Source organism: Python bivittatus, unplaced genomic scaffold, assembly GCF_059951505.1.
Source record: "Python bivittatus isolate LINGU-HERP-01145 unplaced genomic scaffold, Pbiv_v1 ctg000680_np1212, whole genome shotgun sequence".
NCBI lineage: Eukaryota > Metazoa > Chordata > Lepidosauria > Squamata > Pythonidae > Python > Python bivittatus.
The window spans coordinates 1153293-1168422 of NW_028277095.1; the positions used below are offsets into that span (position 1 = coordinate 1153293).

General features: G+C 38.5%; 1 long non-coding RNA gene across 3 annotated transcripts in view; it reads right to left on the reverse strand.

Annotated features, from left to right (window-relative positions):
* Positions 1 to 15130, reverse strand: part of LOC148214395 (uncharacterized) — a 204436-nt gene that overhangs the window by 165943 nt on the left and 23363 nt on the right. The window lies entirely within an intron of this gene.

Sequence of the window (15130 nt, forward strand, 5' to 3'; positions counted from 1 at the left end):
GGAAGCATGATTATCAGGGAAAAGGCAAAGCAGCGGTTGTCATAAACCCGGCAAACCTATATGCTGATGAAACTGGCAGAGTACACAATCCTATTATTTATTATTTTATTAAAACTATATCGATATACCTTCTCACTTATAGAAATTGCACTAAAACTTTGAGTGAGGAAAGGAAAGAAATGGAATGGAATATAAATCATCATTATCATCATCATCATCATATTCCTGTTAGAGAATGCTAAGGATTTTGTTTCTGGGTTAATGACAGTCACATATGACAATAAAATGGGCATACCTTTCCATATTGTCTCTCAAGTTTGGGTTATAAATTCAAAGTGGGGAGACAAAAAGGTATTTGACTTCTGGCCCAGACAATTAATTAATTAATTAATTAATTAATTAAGGCACAGGGATAAAGGTAAGGAAGATAAACTCATTAAAAGGTTACTCTCAACTTGTATGGCCAAATAATTATGATAATGTAGGACTTCTGGTAGCAGCTTTCCCCAGCCCAGATTCTCAGAGTCTCTAGATTGGACATTTTGGCTCCAAACCAGCTACCTAGTGCTACTGTGTTGCACCGAAAATGATAGCACAAAACTATAAGTTTCATCATAACACATACAAAGCCAGGGTTCAGAATTCAACTATTTTGTTCAGCTTGTTTTACTTCCTTCCCCTCTTTTCCACTACTCAGTTAAAGGGGAAAAACACACAGCAACAACGTGATTGCAAAAAAGAACAATTTTAGAAATATGGGCTAGCCACCAGGATTATGAGGAACACTCTTGAAAACCAAATAAACAACACAAGTAGGCTGGCTTGCCAAAGCAGAAAGAACTGGCACCCTATCAGTTGGGTGATGGCAGTTGGCCGTTGGGCAGTTAAAGGCCGTAAAACAAGGAAGAGAATTCAGTGTGAACAACAGGTCAGCAACGTCCCTATACTAATTATGAGACTAGGTCAGAATTCATCAATATGTCATTGATTGCTGGATATTTCTCCCTTTAAAATATGCCTGAAGTCCTGTTCCAGAAAATAGATTTTAGCACAGCCCAACCTTCAATGGACTTAGAATTAACTCTACAATCCAATGCTCTGCTCCATTCCTCCCTCAGCACTGTAAGGCCGTGACACAATATATATGCACAAAAAAGCAAGATGGGAGCCACAACTATACAAACTTAGCCCCACCCATTTTTACAAATGTACCACGTTGCTCCTGATTTCAGTCACTTTGAACAGCATGCATTAAGTGAAACGGGCACTTAAAATGTGACTTATTTCAGTATTTTGAAATACTATCTTTTCCCTCCTGTAAGAGCCAAAGCCACCAGATTAGTGGAGAGAATAGTGGTTCTGTCTCTTTTTATCCTCCTTATAGGATATGTGTGAGAGGCAGAAGATAGGTCCCCATTTCTTGAATTTAGCACGATGTGAGTCAAAAGGTTCGTTTTCTGTGTCTTCTAGAGAAATAGAACAAGTCAACTCTTTCGAATCTCTGTGACCACCACCTCTAGTCTTCCCAATATTATTTCTCATTTTGTAAAGATGTAACGCCTTTGAAAGTATAAAGGATCAAACAGCATTTATTTCATGTTACTTAATTATTTTTAATGGTATTTTTAGCTATAAATTTCCCCCTGTGAAGCTGATTATGGAACAGAACAAGCCAATTGAATTATCATCAAACTCAACAACAAACGGTCTTAAAATAAATAAGGAACTCAACCAAAACCTTCAATTCTATAATTATACATTTTTCCCCTATTTAAACCCATTAAGGGTAGATATATCTTCATCTTTAGATAAAGAGAATTCACTGCCATCTTCTCATCAAGTTCTTTTAGTAGTATAACATATAATGCAACCCAACAATGATCTGTGTGCAGATTCATGTGGGAAAAGGTTTACTCAGCTGCAGATTCAAATATATTGGCATGGATGATTCAAGCCAGTTTCCATATACTCAAGCCATATTAGCTTCTACTCTCTGTGAAGTGGGAGTATATGGGAAATTTCATGCATTTTTTTTAGATTTTTTATCCCGCATTTTTTTAATATATAAAGAAGTCAGCAAACATACCCAATACTCCTTCCTCCTCCTATTTTCCCTACAACAACAACCCTGTGAGGTGAGTTGGGCCAAGAGAGAGGGACTGGCCCAAAGTCACCCAGCCAGTTATTTTCATGCCTAAGGCAGGACTAGAACTCACAGTTTTGAATATATATTCATTTAGCAGTCATACTTAATTATCATATTGGTCCGATTTCACTGAACTATTTTAAGGATATTTATTCCTGATTTACACTCAGTAATAAAAGCAATAATATTTAATCCCAGGACCACACTGCATAGTCTCAAGGTAATAAAAGCTACTAAAGAAGAAAGAAACATATACAATGAATTCAGGAGAAGAACGTCAGATATTGTATATAGCATCTGTGCAGAAATTCAGGAACGTGACGTGAAAGAATATAGATTCTTTTCCATGGTTGAACAAGTTTACAGAGCTTTTTCATTTTGCAATATCTTTTTGTTTAGATCTCCATGCTGATTGTTTCTTTCCTTTTTTTTTTTTTTTTTTTGCCAACAGCACAAAACAACTTTCAGACCAATAATTGCACACTAGAATAAAAACAGAAATAGGAATCAAAGCTTTGTGTAATGTAAGACTGTATTAAGAAACTTGTCAACAGATCCATCCAGCATCATCAGGTTTCTACTGAATCTTCCGCTGTTTTGTTCTGGGAGACGAGGATTTTTTGGCTACAGGTTGATCAGCCATTGCCATTCCAGTTGTTTCTATAATGCATCAGACAAATAGTTGGGGCAGTTAATTGTAAGAAGAACAAAGTGGCTGTCAAATAAAGATTTTTTTTTCTTGCTTCTTATAATTTAAAATGGGGCTGTAGAAATGTAGTCATCACCAACCAGTCCAGGTTAGAGGACCTCTAGAGCAATCCATCATGGAGCCAAGTTTATTGAAGGCAATATATTATGTACACCACCTAGAATGTGAGATGGGCAGCTATTCAAATGTGATAAGCAAACAAACAAACTCTGGACATAGTCCTAAATGATGCCTACGTCTAATGACGCCTATGATGTGTTAATGCTGCTGGAAAGTTATCATAGTGCTATTAAAGTAAGTTGTATGGAAATGGAAAATTGTTAAGGAAATCCAGCATAATCCCCTTTGGCTTAAGAGAAATTTCTCTTAAATATGTCAATGAAAGAGTAGATCTACTAGTCACAGTAGGTCAAATTAAAAGGTAGGATGATTAAATCTTTCCAAAATAGTGAAGGAATTATTCCCCCAACTTTACAGAATTTGGGACTTTAAAATTAGTGAGTAAGGGCATGTAATTGAAAGATAAGGAAAGTAGGAAGAATCTGGTTATGGCTGTAGCACATGAAAGCTAATGTCTTTTAATAACATTTGTTATTCTGAAATGTGCTGTCAGACTTCTGATTTTGGCTATGACTAACACAGCTCTCCTCCTAAATTTATATATTTTATTTTATTCAATTTAGGCACTGCCCGGCTCACAATAAAAACAAGACAAAGTAAAAAACACAATATAGATTTTTAAAAAATAGGTGGAAAAAATGGAGAGCAAGATGGTGAATCCAACCTCAACACTCACCCACACCGATCCAACAGGGGCCTCAACCACCTTGGCCCAAGGCCTGGGACAACAGCCAGGTCTTTAAGGCTTTCCAGAATGCTATCAGGGAGGGACCCACATAGATCTTAGGCAGGACCTCATACCAGGGGCCAGGGATGTGATAGAATGGAATTATGAAGGCCAGGCTCAGGGAGATAAGCATTTTCTTAGCTTGCCGCAGGAGCGCGGGAACTACAAGAGGATGAGACTGGCACCTCCCTGAGGAATTCACACTGTTATAGCTGGCTGACTTGGGACCTGGGGTTTCAGTCTAGGAAGATTCTTGCTAAAGGTTGTAGCTAATAAACATAGCTGAACTGATTTTGCATTGTCTCTTGGAGTTCCTTGGGCTAGGCCTGACAGCAATCTTGGAGGGGGGCATCCAAAACCTGCTTCTTGTATGACTTGGTATAAATGCATACTGTATACACACACTTATTCACACCTGTGTCACTTGCACACCTGTATTAGGGGAGGAAATGTCCAGGAGTGATTTCAGCTGGAGATGGCAACTCTAGGTTGACGAAGTGAGAAATGTGGGCATTATACAAAATGTGTCTGTGTTTATAACTTTTTTACTTCCTACTCTTTGTACTGGATGGGTGGGAGATCATATGGAATTCAGGGTTGTCTTCCCTTTGGGTATACATAAGACAACTTTCCAATTCTCCATATGTGTGTGCGTTTTTTGGTCACCTGTTTGGCTTTTTTGCTGAAACCTTTGGGACTTCATAAAAGCGATTTATGCCTGGCAGGCGTTTGACATTTCTAGAGCAATTTTCAAAATCATGATAGATTTTCCCGCCTGCTGAGCATAAGGTGCTTCTTCATAATTTCTGTAGCTCTTCTCAGTATTGGCATTCTTTGCAACTTCCATTTCACTGATTGATTTGCTTATTTAAGCTTCAAATGCAGTGACTGGAATAGGTAGCCCTCTTTTGAAATTACATAGTAGTGCAACCAAAAACATTACTAAAATGGATAGATGGATACTATTTAACTCAAATCATAAAGCAGAGAGAACCTCTTTTGTCAGGCCTGTCTGAAACTTCCCTGCTCTGTGGCTTTATTAGGGCTAGCTAAGCATTTAGGTGCCATTACAGGCATCCGAAAAAATCTGCTGGGTCTCTGCTGTAATTGATACAAAAATGAAATACATATGGAAACAAGAGAACATTCAGCTAGAGCAAATGCAAAGGTAGAAATGAAATGAAAATAATTGGTACTCTTAGAAAAGAAGCCAGCATGAAGCACACAAACAAATCAAGAACACATTTTACACTTTGGATTTTACCTGCAAGGACCTGAAATCTCCTTTTTCTACAAAAGTCCAGATAAAGAAGATGGAAGTGGAATAAGATCTACTTCTATATGATATATGCCTTTGGCTCAAGTCAATATCCTTCTGTTCAGCAGCAATGACTTGACCGTCTTCCTCAATCCCTATGCTGTTATTCAGGGAAGGGGTTCTCTCCAGATGGGACTGCATCTCCCATAATCCCTTACCGTTGGCTATCCCAGCTGGAGCTGATGTTTGAAATCCAAAATATTTAGAGGGCACCTAGTTGTCTAGTCCTGCTATCACTGGACAAGGGAAAGGATAACTGGCATGGGGTGAAAAAAGGGGGCAATTAACCCTGGGGGGGGCTAGCACCTTGAAGATGCTCCCATATGTTAACATTTTACTGACCATCAACATCTTGGAAGATATGATTCGTGTATGTGTTTGGTTTTTATTCTAATTTTATTGTATTTTATATTATTTTATTGTATTTTAATATTTATTGCTGTTTTATTGTGAACCGCCCAGAGTCACTTTTTGTGAGATGGGTGGTATCTAAATTTGAAATATAAATAAATAAATAAATAAATAAATAAATAAATAAATAGCTCCCTCTTCACATTGTCCTGCTATGTGCCAAGCTCATCGCAAAGAATTTTATTAGGCGGATAATCGAGAAAGCAAAGAAGCCAATGAAGATCTCATAAACTATCTGAAGAAACAATATATGCATGAATAGTGGGGAAGCAATCAGAACAGTTACTTAACAGCTCATAAACTTCATGGGAAGCTTATGAAAGCCCCAAATGTGCCAGCTAAAAAGAACCCAAGAAATGATGGCATAGCGTATAACATTACTTCAAGATTTTTATTTATTTATATTTATTTATACTTCAAATTTGTCACCGCCCATCTCATTGTGGGGTGACTCCGGGCGGTTTACAGTAAAAATCGAATAAATATTGATTAAAATGGATAAATATTAATTAATTAAAATATGTTAAAAAAACACTTCCTTTATAATACTTCCAAGAGGCAGATGTTAGTTAGGTGTTAATAAACTCCGGGAGCATCGTCAAGGTGCCACCCATCCCCAGAGTCAATTGTATCTTTCTTCACCCCAGGCAAGTTGGCAGAACCAAGTCTTCAATTCCGTCCAAAAAATTGGGAGGGTAGGGGCCCACCTCACCTCTGGGGGGAGAGTATGCAAAAAAAAAAAAAAGATGCAAAAAAGGGGCCTTTGCCAGGGACATTTTATTAGTAGTGCTACTTTATAATTTTTCTACAATTTTGCAACTCACAGTTTACTACCTGAGAGTATGACACAGCATATTTACCTGACATACAACTCAGAATTCATGCACTTAAAAGGAAGCGTAATGCTTAAACATATGTTCTTTCATTTATAGTATGCCTTCAGACACTATCAAGGGAATACTTAGCTATAAATCTCTTGAAAATGTATTGTTATGGATGCCCTAGGGAGCATTAATTGGATTCCAAAGCCTCATAAGAATCACATTCTAAATCCTGATACTTCCCTGTGATTGAAGAATGGAAATCTGCTGTATTAAACAGTGTTGTATTTCACTATATCCATATTGTTCAACATTTACCCCAAGAGAAATGCAAAATTCACCAAGCTTCTTACTCTTCTGTTTCACCTCAAGCATTTCTTCTGCATTTTCATTTTGATGGAAAAGGAATAGCTTGAAATTTTCTTCATCCCAAAGGAGGCTGAGAATTTGGTAATAACCCTCCAGGACCTCAGGCAAGATCACCTAAAGATACAGAGAACTGAACCTGGGAACATCTGTTTCCACACATGGGCTCTCCCTCCAAGTTACATTTCTCAGCCTTTTTATTTATTAATTTCATCATTATTTCTTCGATGTATAACTTTCTGCTCTAGCAGGCACTAAAGGCAGTTAACGAAACCGCATAGCAAAATATAAATAGATTCAGGAGCAATGTTTGAATCACAAAGCTATTTTGGCCTCCTCAGTTTTCAGGAAGCAATGCTCATGAGCAATTAATTTGCATACCAAGGAAGATACAACCATGTCATTCCTTTGACGTACATGAAATCTATTAGTCACCTTTCTATACTCCTCTATCAGTGAATAAATAATTTGCTTTCCACCCTACAGCCTTAAGCCAGGACAGCAGTGAGCAATTCAGGCCCATTTTTGTGGCCAAAAAACGATTTGCTACCAATTGGCCATTTTCAGTGATGTGATTCCTTTTTATGTTTTGCACTTTAACTAGGAAATATGCGTAGTTGGTGTGTTGAGGGTCTGGGAAGTAATTGCAGTAAGCTTACCACCAAGCACCCCCCACCCCCACCCAAAAATCAGTAAGAAGTAGCTAAAATATAGGCTGTGGTCCCACCAGTGATATCCCTGCATCACCTCCACACACTTTTTGAATTCTCTGAAGCCAAAAATGTCAGTGGAAATGCCTCTTTCCTAAGTCAGCGCAAGTAGCTAGTATTCATCTTTCCACGATCAGAAATGAACAAAGACAGGCGTGAAAAGAAAGTATACTATTGAAAGTTGTGTACAAACAGCAGTATTAGGATTTTGATTTTCAAAAAGGACTTACATTAAAGCAATCTGGGTTTTAAAGAAGCTTGCAGTAGGGGCATTGATGTATCTGGCAGGGAGATTGGTACTTTTCAATAGTTTATGGCAGGACCATAACTTGGAGATGGGGGCTGTGAGGCAGGTTCCCCCTAAATTTCCTTACCCTCTAGTTTTCCTGATTAAATGGACTGGCCCAGATTGGCTCAAGCAAGCAAGTCCTATTAGTTTTTTGGCCGATCCTCAAACCGGGGTTTCGTTCATGGGCTATTGCAAGTATCAGAGATGACCCTTTCCATGTGTAGCGATGCAATTACCTTTTTCTATGGATTAAAAAAAAAAAAATCTGCCGGAAAATCTACACTGTGAAAACACGACCACAGTCACACTGACATTAGAACAAGTGCAAATACTACTGATTGGTGTATTCCGTGGATACAGCATTTTCCTAGAATCTGCTTTGAATAGCAGAAAATCGAATGACATTTAAGTTCCTAATATCGTCTTAGTCCGAGTCAATTGTTTAAAAGATCGTTGCCAGCCTGGATAAAAATCAATGCTGCTGTCTTATCTGAATCAACGCTGCCACGCTACAAACTTGGAGTCATATTGTTGCAATGCAGCACAAGTTTGCCATCCATCAGCAACTGCCTGACCAGCTCAGCTATTCTTGTTGTTGACGTAGGAAACGGGGCTGAAAGACAGTCTGAGAAAGCCAAGTGTCCCTTCCGAAAGAGGACAAGGTACACTTGACTCAGCAGCCAGCGCTCAATTAATCTCTCCCTTTTATCCGCATTCAGAATATTCACACCTAAGTTATCCGAGGATAACTTAGCACTCCTTAATTTACTTCTCTGGTGAGGCAAGCTTTCTTTTTTTTTTTCTCCCTGTCCTTAATCCTTTTTCCCTGGGGGACCACGTTTTTTATATCTGAAGCCTGAAGTTTACAAATGCTTTATTTTCAATTAATCTGTAAGCAGCTTGGGAGATTTTTAGGTATTTATTTATTTGTGACCAAAGAATGGGGTCAAGATAATTTAAATATTTAAATATCGGGTACTGTTTGTTCCTCGTCAGAGGGGACGGATGGACGGATGGATGGATGGATAGATAAATTTTATTGTTGTTTTAATTGTTATTTTCCGTGCCACCTACAGTTGTGTTTGCCTTTGAGACAATCAATAAATGGATTAAATAAAAATCAATAATTGGCTAACGCTGTTTATTTTTCAGTTTCCTGTTATCTAATCTGCTGCCTTTATGATTCTTTTCTTTCCTGTTTTTGCTAACTTTTGGAGAATTTAAAACTGAAATAATAAAGTCTTCCTCTTGTCCAGGTGGATTCCTGGTGATTAAATCACACGCCTACATAGTTTCGATGGCAACAATCTTCACCGCTGCAGGATGGTTTCTCAACTTCCCAGTCTAGCCTACAATCTGGTGATTTCCAGTTGGTCTCCCATTAAGTCCTGACCACCTCCAACCCTGCTTAACCTCCTCAAGATCGGCCATGGTTCACTAATAAACAATACATCTCCAAAATAAAAAGTTACAATACAGGTTACAGAATATGGGAAAGTTCATAAAAGATATTGCTGCTCTCATACATGCCCAGGACTTGACCTTTCTCTTTCTTCTTAGCTTAGCTGTAGCTTTGAGGACTCTAACTGCTAATCCCATGTCGCAAATGGCATTTATTTAAAACTGCCCCATCCCTAAACCAACGCTCTCTTCCAAGATGGCTTTCATATATTAAATAGCAGAGGATCATTTCCAATGATCTTCCAGGCACTGAGGTCAATGGATAATTACTTTCATGCTTAGAGTTATGAATACTTTTTGATACAGCTACAGACCAGCTGACCTGAATTTAAATGAAAGCTGTCCTTTAGTAAATGGCAAGTCGGAGTCAACCTAATACAAATGACGTGATTTAAAATGCAACATAGATTAACATAAGAAGACTATCCAAATTATTCCCTGGATGGCAGCCATATCTGATTTAATTTCTTAAGCTATACAATTTTCCATTCATACCAATCTAGATAGGACTTTTTGAAACAGAAAGTGTTTTTTTTCCCTCCTCCTTCCATCAGTACCACCAAGCCCCTGGAGAACTGTATTCATCATGAGTAGCAAATTATCTATTTTTGATTAAAATGTAGGCATCTATCTGGCCTGGCTTGGCCTTTTTTTTTTTTTTTTCTTCCTACAAATTATAACGTGTCTTTTCTTTAATACAACGGGCCACAAAGAAAATAACATGTAAAACAGCATTTCCAGAGAACACAAGGAAGATCCAAAAAATGCCAGATTGCCACGTTCAGCTGCTCTGGACTGTTCAGCTTTCTGCAAGGCAAGAAATCCTCTCCAAGAGTCTTGTGACTCTTCAAGCCTAACAAACCATATTCTGGGAGCAAGAACGTTCATAGGCTAGAGAAGACAGACTAAGCATTATATGGATAAATGCCAGGCTAGGGGGTAACAGGATGAACCGCTGCAGCATCTGGAGTTTTCCTTATTTCTAAATCAAACCCATAGTCTAGGCAAACAGCCAATCAGCTTGTCTCAAAATAGGAGTTCCCATTCCTTAACATTAGACATCAGACTTCACTTCCAAACTGGGAGAGGCACTAATATTATCTTCTAATGTTCTTCTCTTTAATTTGAAGGGTTTTTTTTTTAACATATATTTTAGAGCCACTGGATTGTGTCAAGTGGACTGAATTAAATGAGCTCATCAGCTAGGAGGCATCCTCTTAATGAAGTTAGATATACTAATATACAAACTGCTTTATTTTACATTATCCGTCTTTACACAGTAGTCCATATCCCCTCCACTTCCAAAATTCAAACCATTTATAATATAAAACCATATACAGTATGATAAAACGATCCCCACATAAACTATCAAGAATCCACTAAAAACATGTAAATCAAATCTAATTAAAAATGAATCCCATTATAAAGACAACCCAGAGTCACACCCTTATTTGCTTAAAGCTTGTTGGAATAGGGTGGTCTTCACAGCCTTCTGAAAAGACATATGGTTGGATGCTCCATGCACTTTTTTTTAGATTTATTAATCCCACCTTTATTATATTTTATAAATAACTCAAGGTGGCGAACAAACCTAGTACTCCTTCCTCCTCCCATTTTCCCCACAACAACCCTGTGAGGTGAGTTGGGCTGAGAGAGAGGGACTGGCCCAAAGTCACCCAGCCAGCTTTCATGCCTAAGGTGGGACTAGAACTCATGGTCTCCTGGATTCTAGGCCGGTGCCTTAAACATTAGACCAAACTGATTCTCATTAAGGAGCATGCTAAGGAGAGGGGACAGGCATGGAGGAGAGCATGTCTGGTCCCCTACTTCATTTCATGTAGGGTGCTGACTCTTAGTACTACTTCTCAGGACTGGTTGAATCAAGCTAGGGAAAGCAATCCTATAAGTATATAGGGCTGAGGTAATTAATCGCATAAGACAAAAGATAAAGGTTTTTTACATCCAATATTGAATAACTTTTTTTTTTTTTTGCAAAACATGACTCCAGATTAGACCAGAGAAATTAAGCAGAAACAAGCGAGATGAAAAATAGAGATGTATCTGGCCCATCTTTGGATGCTGTGTCAGATCTTCCCAGGAGTGACTCATGCACACAGCATTGCACACGCCACATAGACACACAACAGTAAGTTCAAAATATGCTCCAAAAACCATTAGGGAATTTATTTCAAACCTTCGTAGGAATAAACAAGTTCTCAGCTCAGCTCCATGGGCCAAATTGCCACATACCGAGAGTGGGGAAAACATAACATGGGGCTCTTAGAAAAGATCATTGATGTAGAATCTCAGCTAATGTAGGCTGCTAATAGGAAATTATGATCATCTGGTCATCCTGTTAAACAGATGATGGAATCAAAGTGAATACTAGTAATGTTTTTTGCTGCATTAGGAAGCCTGACTGGGCACCCTTTCAATTGTGAACTACTCTTGGTCTTAAAGTAAACAGAATGATGCTTTTCATAAACTACCGTAAAGGAGTTAATAAATCTGACTGAGTTGTGCTAACATTTATTATTATTTGTTTTTAATCATCAAAGAATAACAAACAAAAAGAATTTTGTTTGCTTCATTTCTGTAGCAAGAGGCAGAGCAAGACCCAATAAATAGAAGCATTAATCTAGATGTTTTTCCAGGTTGGCAACTTTAAGATGCATGGATTTCAAGCATGCGGGCTGGGGAATTCTCAGAGATGAAGTCCACACATATCTTAAAGTTTCCAAGACTGAAAAATTCTGATCTAGAATATGGCTACAGTGGTAGTGGGGAGCAACTTTTGCAAAGATTTTGGAGATCCCCACCCTTCTTCTAAATCAGAGATGACAAATATTTCTTTTCTAAGGACTGTTAACTTCCTCAATAGTGATTGATGAGTGGGGCTGAAGCAATTTGTGGATGAGCCCAGAGCTTCATACTGCTTTCATTTCTTGACCCTCATCTTCTGCCTTTTCTCCTTATGAAGTAGGCTGTTGAAACAGGCAGATAGCATGGATTATTTAAAATTAACCTTGTAGCCACAGACTGACTTTTGTTCTTCAGTCACTTCTCTCTTCATGACCCAATGGACATCATTTTGCCAAGATTGTTTTAGTTACTTGTTCTTTGAGTTTTTTTAAGCTCCTTCTTGTGTCATCACTGAAGTATCTACCTACCTTTTCTTCTGTCAGTCTCCATTTTTATTGCCTTTGGTTTTTCCAAGCATCAATGTCGTCACCAATGACTCTTGAGTGCTCCAGTCAAAATCAACATCAGACCCACCAAACCAAACCCAACATACCAGCCATGCATGATAGCCCACTTAGGTCTGGGAATAAATCACACTTAGCAAGTGATCAGATATACTTGTTTCGGCTTAAGCAAAAGAGCATTAGCATCAGTGCACCAGGTAAGCAAAGTAGGGTCCTCCTTAGGCAAAATACAGCTTTTAAATGTTATTTTGGTGGCCAGTGAAGTTCCCATGTTTACATTCACATTTTTTCATAGTAAGTCTCCAAAAAGTAGTAGCACACTAAAAGAAAAAATGTGCTAAGGGTTTTTTTTATTATTATTTATTTATTGCCTTCCAGTCAGTCTCCACGCCTGTCAACTGCCTGGACATGTCCATGTACTTTTCTTGGCAACGTTCTTGCTACGTGCACCAAATGATCCTGAGGAACGTCATGTCAGTTTCCTCTTATCAGACAAGAAAAGTGTTATACCCATCACGAAGTTCTAGATGGCTGCTGCGAATGCGCACCAACTGACTATCGCGCATGACTGACATCCTCATACCTGACTCACTTATTTTCTGTTATGTAGGATTGAAAGACTGGCTCCCATTACTCTAATACTTCATTGAATAATTACTTTAATACTTTGGACTATTAGAACTCAGAGTACATTCATACAAATATACACCTTTCCAAATTCTGATGGTTATGTGGGTGATTTGTTTCACTTTTGTTTGTTTGCTTGTTTGTTTTTCTTTTTCTTTGCTGTATTTAGTAACCTAAATATATGTTCAGTTTTATCTGGTCATTGACCAAAATAAATATCATCTATCATCTATCAAATATTATCTATCTATCTATCTATCTATCTATCTATCTATCTATCTATCTATCTATCTATCTATCTAATCTACCTACCTACCTATCTTGGCAACATATTTCAGAAGTGGTTTGCCATTGCCTTCTTCCTAGGGCTGAAAGAAAGAGACTGGCCCAAAGTCAACCAGCTAGCTTCAAGCCGAAGGCAAGACTGGAACTCATGATCTCCCAGTGTCTAGCCCAGTGCCTTAACTGCTACACCAAACTGGCTCTCCGAAAGACACCTCTTTGTCCCTGTGCAAAGTACTTTTTGCTCAAAAACGCTCTAAACAGGTTCAAAAATTGCAAATACTGTGTATGTGCAGATTAATGCTTGCTCCTTCATCTCATCTGTTTAAGACTTACTTCTTCTGAAGCTAAATACTTAGGATACATAAAATTCCTTTTAGCCCAGGGAGGTTATTTAAAGAGCATACAGTATATGGGAACTGCACACTTCTCATACATACCCAAGTATTTCTAGGGAAAACAAAACAAACCTATTACTCAGGATGAAGTAAGGAGCTTCAGGGCTCTGTTAAAATACCCTTTGAGTGGCATTTCAGTGTTTAAAAATAGGGTTGCATTGAACTATACATGACAAACAAATACGCTTCAGTTACTATTCTTTGGAGAACTACAGTGCCTCTGATAAATACCTCCTCTGTAGAACAGTTCAAAAATCTGCAATAACTAAAGCAATACCTTTTTTAAACTGACTCAGGTCAAAAAAACAAAAGCAACTCTCATTGGGCAAGAGTGTAAACAAAGAAATAAAATTGGGGGGGCAACCCCTCCCCGCAACCCTTTGTTGAAGTTCAAGCCATTGTTGGTTGTTCATTTTGTTAGAAAGAAATCCTACCAGGTTTGTTTCCAAGCTGGGAATAAAATGCACAGGCAGTTGCTTGAATCGGAGGTGAAATTTGTTTCCAAGAGCGCAAGGCACAGAGTCAGCTGTCAGGGCGGCCACAGTGTGTAAGCCCTTTATGTAAGGAAAGCCTGCTATTGTTCCTTGAAAGCGCCCCCTTTAGGAATTCCCAGAAAGTGCACCTAGCCGGTATTCTGAGAGGGAGAGTTCTGGCATCAGGCACCCTGCTGAGTTGTGGTTTTCTGTTTGTTCAGCATTTGTTGATTGAAATGGTAAACTCTTCGGGGAAAGGATCTTTTCTTATCTGATCAAAGAGTCCTCCGGTTAAACTTCACCCAAGAAGGCAGGTTATTAAATTGGTGTCTCTCGCTGCATTTTAATCTCTGTATTGGGCCCATTCTAATTGTAGTTTCCCACCTTTTGCTTTGATTACGGTGGGAAGACCACATGGCAGGAGGAGGAAGACTGAATGGTGGGAGGAAGAGTTCCTTCCCACAACTTAGTTTTCAGATGGAATGTGAGAGTTCCCTGCAACCTTCCATTTTGAATTTGGATGTTCAACTGCTCTCCAATGGCTCCTTCTGAAACATCCTGGGGCAGGGGGTTCCCCAGAGAAGCCACTGAGTAGGATCTTTCTTCAGTTTCTTCCTAAACATTCCCAAGAAATGTTTAGGAAAACTAGAACACATGCCTAGTTCAATCCCTGACATCTCCAGATACAGCTGGAAGATCTCCTCTCTTGAACTCTGAGGAATAATTAGCTATCAAGGACAGCAATATTGGCTAGATGGAACAGTGATCTGACCTTATATGAAGCACTTCATATAATCCAGAGACAGTGGTGGGAGCAAGAGAAGAATGTTTCCAAAGTACTGTAAAATACTACACAGCTCAAATGGAAAATACGCTCTTTCAATTAGTGTGGTCACAAGTTGTAGGTTACATCCAACTCTTTGAAGTTGCCTTTAATTAGTATCCAATGAAGTTGTTGCAACAGGAGACATATGCTCCTGGCAATCAGACCTGGTCAGTTTCTATCCACAGTCTTCTAAACATTTTTTTCCAAAAATTTACAAATAAAGGTTGTTTTTAAGCAACT